A 10,047-nucleotide genomic window follows, 5' to 3' on the forward strand; every position below is an offset into this window, starting at 1 on the left:
AGCCCCCACCAGATTTGTCTCAGCTCTGCCCAGGGGTAACCGGTCAGGCTGGTACAGGTCCCACCCAGAAACAGTCCCAGTGCCTGAAGAATCAAAACCCTTCTCTGGTACAGCATTTCTCCAGCCACACATCCAGCTGATCTACCTTCTCATTCCTGCTCTCATTAGCACATGGCACTGGGAGTAAGTCTGACATTATTACATTTCAGGAGCTACATTTTAATGCATCTCTGCTCTCCCTATGTCCAGCTTTCAGGCCCTCATCCCTCTGTTTAGCGATATCGTTGGTATCTGTATGTTGCACGACCACAGGCTGTTTACCCTCCAGCTCCAGAATGTCCTGCAGCCACTCCATGATATCATGGATCTTGGCACCAGGGAGATTACATACCATCCTGGATTCATGTCTGTGGGCAGAGAAGTGCCAGGCTGTACCCCTGATTATTGAATCCCCTGTCACTATAGCCCTGCCACTCTCATTCCTCTTGTTCTGATCAGCAGAGCTCTCTGTCGTGTCATGAACCTGGCTGATGCTGATTTCCCAACAAGCCACCCCACCCATTCCCGCCCTTACAGAATCCCAAGCGGTATACAGTATCTGTATGAGAAGGGGATAACAACGGGGGACTCCTGTACTCACTTCCTGAGCCTTTTACTAGATCTGATGTTCACCCATTCCCTTTCTGCCTGTGTAACCCTCACCTGCAGTGTGACTAACTCCCTAAACGTGCTGTCCATAACATTCTCAGTATTGCAGATGCTCCACAGTGAGTCCACTCTCAGCTCCAGCTCGGAAAAGCAGTTTCCCAGTAGCTGCAGATGGGAACCCTTCCTGCACAAATAGCCGTCAGGGACACTGGAAGCGGCCCTTATTTCCCACATTGTGCAAGAGGAGCACACCACGGGTCTGAGGGCTCCTGTCACAATGTCTCTCTACATTCATCTAGTTACTCCCATTAAGAGAATTTAAATGAGTGAGTAACCTTCCTTCACTTCAAACATGTCCATTATAATAACAAAAAATATCTTTACTTAAGCTGATATGTCATACTTTAAAAACTGAAATACTCCACAGGTATCACTGACAAATTGGCTATTCCCATTGGGACTGTGAATTTCTGAAAGGCCTGAACGAAAACGGAGTTTCAGCTTCACCTTCTCCCTGTCTCACCTCACTATTTACACCCAACTCCAAAACACTCTCTCTGAGCCAAACAGCAATCACAGTGTAGCCCGGGCATTTGCATTGTCTGCTCACACCTACACTGCCCTCAGCCTCCTGTACTGTTCCAATACAACACAATGGGAGCTCAGGGACAGCAAATCATCTTTCAATTCAGCCCTTTGTAACCCCAGAGTCAAAATGGACTTCACCAGTTTCTGAATGAACAGACAGTTGTCAGGATCTGGAACATTCCAGCTGAAATGGTGCTGGAATTTGAGTCCACAAGGAAATTCAATGAGAAATTTCAATGAGTGAATTGGAAGTAGGGAATTTACAGATTAACGTTATAAAGTGGATGATTGAGACGAAATCTGACAGTTCCTGCAAAAAGACGAGGTGTAATTTGGATAAATCTGTGCTCTCTCTCTCAGGCCAATACCTCCTTCCACAGCTGCAGGGCTAAGAATTGAACTCATACCCCAAGGGTGATCCAACCACGAACTTGAACATCGTTCTGCTTTTGGCTTGACAAAAATATTGAAGATATTTTCCCACAGACAGAACAGACAAACCTTTCTCGTTCCACAGTTAAATGCCAATGATATTCAGATCCTGATGACTCCGCTGACTGTAGAAACTTGTTTATTGAGATCCCAGTCTCAATTATTCTCAATTAATATCCTATAAACTGAATTCACAAAACAAAGCTCAATCAGTGCAAGATGAACAGCGAAGGTAAATACTTCTCTTGGTATGTGTTTGATGTGTAAATGCTCCTCTTCAAATCACCCCGCCCCCACCCAGGAAGAGGACACGTTCTTTCTCCTTGCCCCAAATAAAGATGGTGGCCATAACCCAGGACCTCGCACCGCCTGAGGCCCAAGCCATCTTCCCCTTTGCAACAAACTTGGGACCAAGAGTTTCGAATTCAGACTAACGACCTGCCCAGAGTGTAACTAAACCCTCCCAGTCTACACTGATACATTTCATCCGATTTCTGCTGCCACTCTCCCCTTTCCCCTTTCCGCCTCCTGCACACACCATGGGTTACCGCGGGTCCAGTGACCCTTCCTCAGAACCGATGACAGCTGGGAAAATTAGAATCCCTTCAGGAAACAGGCCCTTTGGCCCAACAATTCCACACCCACCCTCCGAAGTTTATCCCACCCAGACCCATTCTCCTACTCTATTACTCTCTATTTCCCCCGAACTAATGCACATCCCTGAACACTACAGGAACCTTAGCTGGGCCAATTCACCGAACCTACAGATCTTTGGACTGCAGGAGATAGGGGATAAAGAGTAAATAATAGGTGAGGACAGAGCCCAAAGAGACACAGGAACATTTGGAAAGATAAAGGAGTGGGAAGGTGGAAAGCTGTTAATGGAGGAGACAGGAACCTTCTAGCATCTCAGTGGCAGTGGTGGAAATGGTGGCTGATGATCTACATTGTGCCTGCAAAAAAGACCCTGAGCTTCCAGTTGCCTGCTCTTTAACACACAAGACTGTTCCCTGTCCAACATCTCTGTCTCATGCTGACTGCAGTGTTCCAGTGAAGTTTGATGCAAGCTGGAAGAACCCTTCAGAACATACCAAATGGCTTCCTATTTCAAGGACTGCAATTTCCCCTCACATGTGGTTAACAATGCCCTCCAGTGTATCTCCTCCACTTCCCACACCACTGCCCTTGAACCCCACCCCTCCAAATGCAACAAAGATGGAATTCCACCATCCTCACCTTCCACCCAGCTACAACGCTTCATCCTCTGCTCTTTCCACCATCAGATCCAACCCCCTGAGATATATTTCCCTCCCCTCCCCTTTCAGCATTCCACAGAGACCATACCTTCTGTGACTTCCACGTTAGATCCACGGTCCCCACCAACCCACCCTCCACTCCAGGCACCTTCGCTTGCCACTGCAAGAGGTGGAAAACCTGTGCCCAAACCTTCCCTTTACCTCCATCCAAGGCACCACTGGATCCTCCCACATCCAGCAGAGATTTCCCTGCCCACCCAAACACCTCACCTAGTGTGTCCCTTGCTCTCGGGACGCCAAATTGTGGAATATTTCAGGGAACATTTCTGGGACACATGCACCAACCAACCCCACCGCCCTGTGGCCAACCATTTCGGCTTCCCCCCACTCCCTCCGCCACCACGCTGCCAAGGACATGCAAGTCCTCCATCCCCAAATCCAAGCCACCCAACATCTGGAGGAAGAACACCTCATCTTCCACTTTGGGAACTTTCAACCACACGGCATGAAGGTTTCCTTATATCCCCTCCCCCAACTTATCTCAGATTCAACCCTCCAACTCGGCACTGGCCTCTTGAACAGTCCCACCTGTCCATCTTCCTTTCCAATTATTTATTCCACCCTCTCACCACTACCCTCCATCTACAACCACCTATTGCCTCCCTAGCTCCCTTCCCTCCAACCCCAAACCCCCCTCCCTATTTATCTCTCAGCCGTATTCCACCACCCACATTTCTGATGAAGTGCTGACATTCCGAATACGTCAATTCTCCTGCTCCTTGGATGCTGCCTGACCTGCTGTGCTTTTCCAGCATCACACTTTAACACAAGCTGGAAGAACAACACCTCATCTTCCACTCGGGGACCCTGCAACCCTCTGGCTTCAACATCAAATTCAATAATTTTAGGCCCTGAACTCTCCCACGTCCTAGTGTCTTTGCCCCCTACCCCACATACCAGGCCATGTTGTTACATAGCCTGCCATGACACACTACCTATGGTGAGCCACTAATAATCCCCATAAACAGCTATTCACCCTCCCACCCCCCCCCCCCCCACCCGTCCGATCGTTATTCACTCCTTTGTCCAACTGCTCTTATCTCTCTCTTTGGACTCTATCCCCACATTATTTACTCCTTAACCCCTACCTTCTGCATAAAAACAGACTTTTTTTCTTAGTAACATCAGTTCCTGAGGAAGCGTCACTGGATCGAAAATGCGAACTGATTTCTTTTCACAGGTGCTGCCAGATCTGCTGAGCTTTTCCAGCACCTTCTGGTTGTTGTGTGTGATTTACAGCATCCGAAGTTCTTTTGGTTCTAATTTACCCGGAGTATCTAATTCAGGTCCAGCAGACTGAAACAGTGTTTATCAACCTTCCCAGTCCACACTAACTCAATCTCTCTCCCAGTATCTGCTGTCTCTCCCACTCCTTCACATTCAGTCCCCCCTCACAGTGACACTGCGCCTGCAAAACTGATTGTCATGTGTTGGCCTGCTGGACCCACCCCTCATTCACTCCCATTGGCTGTAGGATCACGCCAACTCTCCTATTGGTCTGAAGCTGTGTCAATCAGCCAGGCCCCATTGTGACATGAGTGGTGGGATCCTCCCAGGTGCATCAAAGGCTGAGGGGTGACCTCATCGATGTTTATAAAACCATGAGGGGCATGGAGAGGATAAATAGACAAATAGGATAAATAGACAAGGTCATTTCCCTGGGGTCGGGCAGTCCAGAATGAGAAGGCATAGGTTTAAGATGAGAGGGGAAGAATTTAAAATGGATCTGAGGGGCAATTTTTTTTCCCACCGAGGTTGGTGCGTGTATGGAATCTTCTGTTAGGAAGTGGAGGATGTTGGTACAATTAAACCATTTGGCATCTGGATAGGTATATGAACAGGAAGGGTGTAGCGTGATATGTGCCAAGTGTTGGCAAATGGGCCTTGATTAGGTTGGGATATCTGGTCAGCATGGACCAGTTTAACCAAAGGGTTTATTTTCATGCTGTACATCTCTACGGCTCTGCCCTGTGATGAGCTTCATCATTCACAGTGAATGGGTCAGTATCACAGAATATATGGGCTGAGGGCTATTCAGCCCATTGGGGCTGTACTCTCCCCCTCTGGAGATGGTGCCAGTCTATCCCAACTCACCTCCCTTTGGACATAGCCCTCCAAATCCTTCCTTAAAAAAGTTAAATTTCAAATTTGTTTTGACAATAACTACTGTATCTGCATCCAGTTGTCTTTTAAACTTTTTCAGATGCTAAGAACTTAGTGAGTAAAATAATCTTCACATTTATCCTCTGCATTATTTGCCAGTTACCTGAAAATAGTTACTAAAAATTGTGACGTTAAAAATTTCTCACGTTAAATGAAATAAACTGGAAACAAATCAACTCCTGGTGGAAATCACTGCTTAACCTTCTCAGCTCCAAGGAGAATTGTCTGACCTTCTGCTAACTCTCCATAAAAGAGAAACCCATCTTAATTTTAATTTATTAGTGTCATAGAGATGTACAGCACAGAAACAGACCCTTCAGTCCAATTTGTCCATGCCGACCAGATATCCTAAATTAATCTCGTCCCATATGCCAGCCCTTGGCCCATAGCCTTCTAAACCTTTCCCAATCACATATCCAATGAGATGCCTTTTCAATGTTGTAACTGTATTAGCCTCCACACTTTCTCTGGAGCTCATTCCATACACGTGCCACGTTCAGCTTGAAACTTTGCCCTTAATATCCCTTTTCAATCTTTTCCCTCATGCCTGTGCTTTCTAGTTTTGGACTCACCTAAACAGGAATAAGACCCTGGCTGTTTACCCTATCCATGCCCTTAACGATTTTATCAACCTCTATGGTCACCTCTCAGCATCCGATTCTCCAGTGAAAACAGCCTCAGTCTATTCAGCCTCTCCCTATAGCTCAATCCCTCAACCCTGGCAACACCTTTGCATCTTTACTGAATCCTTTCAAATTTCGCAATATCATTCCAATAGCGGGGAGAACAGGACTGAAAGCAGAATTCCAGAAGTGGCTGAATGAATGTCCTGTACAGCTGCACACTGACGTCACAACACCTGTACTCAATGCACAGACCAATAAAGGCAAGTACACTAAACACTTTCTTCACTACCCTGCCTATCTATGATTCCACTTTCAAGGAATTATGAACCTGCACTCCAAGATCTCTTTGTTCAGCAACACTCCCCAGGACCTTCCCATTAAGTGTAGAAGTCCTGCCCTGATTTGCTTTTCCAAAATGTAGAACCTCACATTTATCTAAATTAAACTGCATCTGCCACTCCTCAGCCCATTTGATCGGAGTCTCATTGTACTCTCGGGTAACTTTGCTATCCATTGCACCTCCAATTTTGGTGTCTATTGTAAACCTACTAACCATAGCTCCTATATTCACATAGAAATCATTTATATAAATGGCAAAAAGCAGTGGACCCAGTACCCAGCCTGACAGCATATTGCTCATCACAGGCTTCATGTCCAAAAAGCACCCTCCACTATGACACTGACTGCTCAGCAAGGTTAGAGCTCATGGCAAACAGGGAGATCTAACCATTTGGATACAGAACTGGCTCAAAGGCAGAAGACAGAGGGTGGTGATGGAGGGTTGCTTTTCAAACTGGAGGCCTGTGACGAGTGGAGTGTTACAAGGATCACTGCTGGATCCACGACCTTTCATCATTTATATCAATGACTTGGATGTGAACATAGGAGGTATAGTTAGTGAGATGACACCAAAACTGGAGGTGTAGTGGACAGTGAAAAAGGTTACCTCAGAGTACAATGGGATCTTGATCAGATGGGTGAATGGGCTGAGGAGTGGCATTTTGGGAAAGCAAATCTTAGCAAGACGTATATACTTAATGGTAAGGTCCTGAGGAGTGTTACTGAACAAAGAGACCTTGGAGTGCAGGTAGATAGGATAGTGAAGGCGGCATTTGGTATGCTTTCCTTTATCGGACAAAGTATTGAGTACAGGGGTTGTGAGGTCATGTTGTGGCTGTACAGGATATTGGTTAGGCCACTTTTGGAACGTTGCGTACAAATATGGTCTCCCTCCTATTGGAAGGATTTTGTGAAACTTGAAAGGGTTCAGGAAACATTTCCAAGAACGTTGCCAGGATTGGAGGATTTGAGCTAGGCTGGGGGGTTGAATAGAGGTTGAATAGATTGGGGCAGTTTCCCTGCAGCGTCGGAGGCTGAGAGGTGATCTTATCTATGTATATAAAAACATGAGGTGCATGGATAGGATCAATACACAAAGACTTTTCCCTGGCTTGGGGGATCCCATCAGTAGAGGGCATAGGTTTATGGTACGAGGGGAATTATTTTAAAGAGACTTGAGAGACAACATTTCCACACAGAGGGTGGTACGTGTATGGAATGAGCTGCCAGAGGAAGTGGTGGAGGCCATTACGATTGCAACATTGAAAAGGCATCTTCATGTGTATATGAATAGGAAGGATATGGGCCGGGTGCTGACAGGTGGGACTAGATTGCATTGGGATATCTGATCAGCACGTACTGGTTGGACCGACGGGTCTCTGTTTCTGTGCTGTCCATCTATGACTCTTTGACCTTCCAGCCAATTCTGTATCCAAACAGCTCGTTCCGCCAGAATTCTATGGTATTGAACCTGCTAACCAGTGTGTTATGTGAAACCTTGTGTCTTTCTCAAGTCCAAGTTAATGATTTCAATGCACAAAGCCATGCTGACTCTCTCTAATCATTTCTTGCTTTTCCAATGACACGTAAATCCTGTCCCGGAGAATCCCTTGTAACAACTTCTCTGCCACTGACTTCAGGCTCACCGGTCTATAGTTCCCTGACTTTTTCTTACCACCTTTCTCAAATAATGGCACCCATCCTCCAGCACCTCACCTGTGGCGATCGATGATACAAATATCGCAGCGAGGGGCCCAGCAAAAGCTTCCCTAATTACCCACAATGTTCTGGGATACACCTGATCAGATTCCAGGGATTTATCCTTTCTTATGTATTTAAAGACATCCAGTACCTCCTCCTCTGTAATATGTACACTGGCCAAGTTATCACTATTTATTTCTCCAACTTCTCTAACTTCCATATCCCCTTTCAGTAAAAACTGACATGAAATACTTACAGAATCTCTCCCACCTCCTGCTGTTCCATAGACAGTCTTGTTGATCATTGAGGGTTGCTGTTCTCTGCCTAGTTATTCTTTTGTTTTTAGTGTATTTGTAGAATCTCTTTGGATTCTCCTTAAACCTATTTCCCAAAGCTATCACATGTCCCCTTTTTTGCCTCCTGGTTTCCCATGAGTATTCTCCTACTGCCCTTATAGTCCTCTAGGGATTCACATAAACACAGTGGGGTCTGTACCTGCTATATCCTTCCTTCATTTTCTTGACCAGAGCCTCAATTTCGCAGGTCATGCAGCATTCTCGACGCCTCCCAGCCTTGGCCTTAACAGGAACATACTGTCTGTGTAGTCTCATTGTTGGAGGTCTATGGAGGCAATGGCTGATGAGGACAGAGAAACAATCATTATCAGTAAAGAGGTCGGGTTGGGAAAGGGAACAACTCATCCTTATCTCTATAATTCCTCTCTAGCCTCAGAACTATCACTATCTCTGCATCAAAGACATCTCAATCTCTGCAACATCCTCCAATCTCTAATCTCCTCCAGTCTCAACACACTATCTTTAATCTTGTACCCCCGCACAAATCTCTGATGTGCCTTTCTTTACTTCCAGCCTTCAGGATAACCCATTTCTATTTCAGATTCCTGCACCCAGAGCTCCACAATGTCCCGCTTAACCTCTGTCACATTTTCCTCCAAAAAACATTAATCAATCAAGTATCATCTATTCTAATATCACCTTCTCTGACCTGGTTTCTATTGTGGCTTGTCATATTCCTTTATTACGCGTCTGTGGTCTACAGGACAGAAAACGGTTTTGTGGTCCATTGGGTTTATGCTGTAATCTCCCAGCTAACTATTTTAATCCCATTTTCCAGCACAGAGCCCATAGACCTGTCAGCCTTGGCCTTGCAAGTGTGTTCCTAAATAGATTTTAAATGCCTTCTGGATTTCTGTCTCTCACTCTCTTCCAGACAGTGAGGTTTAGTGCAACTGTTGCTCTATGCTATCACCCACAGGGTTCAGAGCAGCTGGGTCTGTGTGAACCACAGATCGCCCACACATTGGGAAGGATGGCAGGGTCCCTGAGAGGGGGCACTGGAGATTTACCAGGATGGTTCAAGGAATGGGGGATTTTAGTTGCAGAATTTGTGGGGCTTTTTTAACATTAATTGTTCACGTGACATGTGTGTTGCTAATACATATCAAGAAAAACCATCCACAATTAATGGACTCTCCTTTTCAACCTCTCCCCTTGCCTTCTCTGTGGTAAAGATTCAGGTTAACCACTACCAGATATCTCTCTCTAATGAGAGAGCAGTCCTATGGTCGGGTAGGACAATTCTGACTGGATCTTTTACACAGTGATGCCACTGTGCCTCGAGAGTGGGGACAGGGAATGCTGAAGGTGGTGGATGGGAAACCACTCAGGTTTAGTGCTTTATCCTGGTGGATGTTCACTTTCTTTAATATTGTTGTGGGGGGGGGGGGTTACACATTATAATAATAAACCTTTCACCCATCAGCTCATTATACAAGGATAACAGGACACATGTTGAAGATTTGGGAAGATATATTGAGAGAATGGTTTTTTAGATTAGATTACTTACAGTTTGATTCAAAGGAGAACTTTTATTCAGCAAATGGTATTGATATGGAACACAATACTCTCACACAATATGAATATCCAGGTCCTGATGAATGGAGTAATTCTGTCAGAGTTTGGTGATACAATGACTGAGATTACCATCTGAATATCTACCTGAAATACAAGTTTATAAAATCCGTCACTGTCAGTTCAAGTTTGAAACTCATACAATCCCCTCCTCCTGGCCCAGGAGGACTGTACACATTACCCCTGGTGGAGGTTAGCAGGCACTTCAAGGGCAAATCTATGTGGGTTTCTATGAGTTTCCACCTTGGGACTTCATGTGACTGAACATGGGACAGAATGATCCAAGATTCAGTGAGATATGGA

The 10,047-nt window shown here is 45.6% G+C and overlaps 1 long non-coding RNA gene across 1 annotated transcript; it reads right to left on the bottom strand.

The window, feature by feature from the left end:
* Positions 1-1,736: 1,736 nt before the first annotated feature.
* On the bottom strand, positions 1,737-9,821 carry LOC140492407 (uncharacterized). The gene is made up of 3 exons (XR_011963563.1): positions 9,680-9,821; positions 8,309-8,449; positions 1,737-1,846 (listed from the first exon to the last, which is right to left on the bottom strand). It is a non-coding gene; the product is annotated as an uncharacterized lncRNA (long non-coding RNA).
* Positions 9,822-10,047: the final 226 nt, after the last annotated feature.

Source organism: Chiloscyllium punctatum, chromosome 21 (genome assembly GCF_047496795.1).
Source record: "Chiloscyllium punctatum isolate Juve2018m chromosome 21, sChiPun1.3, whole genome shotgun sequence".
Classification (NCBI taxonomy): domain Eukaryota; kingdom Metazoa; phylum Chordata; class Chondrichthyes; order Orectolobiformes; family Hemiscylliidae; genus Chiloscyllium; species Chiloscyllium punctatum.